Genomic DNA, 252 nt, shown 5'->3' with positions numbered 1-252 from the left:
GGCGCAAAAGCCTACAGCACCCGGTATTCCCAGGCGGTCTCCCATCCAAGTGCTAACCAGGCCCGACCCTGCTTAGCTTCCGAGATCAGAGGAGATCGGGCGCTTTCAGGGTGGTATGGCCATAGACGCCTGGCCCCGCTCCTAGCGGCCCCAAGAGCCTGCAGGGCGGCGGCGGCAGCGGCGGCTGCGGAGGCGGCAGCTGCGGCGGCGGAACGAGGCCCGGAGGGACACATTGCAAGGGCCACAGGCCCT

The 252-nt window shown here is 68.7% G+C and overlaps 1 non-coding gene across 1 annotated transcript; it reads right to left on the bottom strand.

Annotated features, from left to right (window-relative positions):
- Positions 1-8: 8 nt before the first annotated feature.
- LOC115067776 lies at positions 9-127 on the bottom strand. Its single transcript, XR_003847139.1, has one exon. It is a non-coding gene; the product is annotated as a 5S ribosomal RNA (ribosomal RNA).
- Between the last annotated feature and the right edge of the window lie 125 nt (positions 128-252).

This window comes from Nannospalax galili, unplaced genomic scaffold, assembly GCF_000622305.1.
Source record: "Nannospalax galili isolate Female #2095 unplaced genomic scaffold, S.galili_v1.0 Scaffold20947, whole genome shotgun sequence".
Classification (NCBI taxonomy): Eukaryota; Metazoa; Chordata; class Mammalia; order Rodentia; family Spalacidae; genus Nannospalax; species Nannospalax galili.
This window is presented reverse-complemented; position numbering and strand designations above follow the sequence as displayed.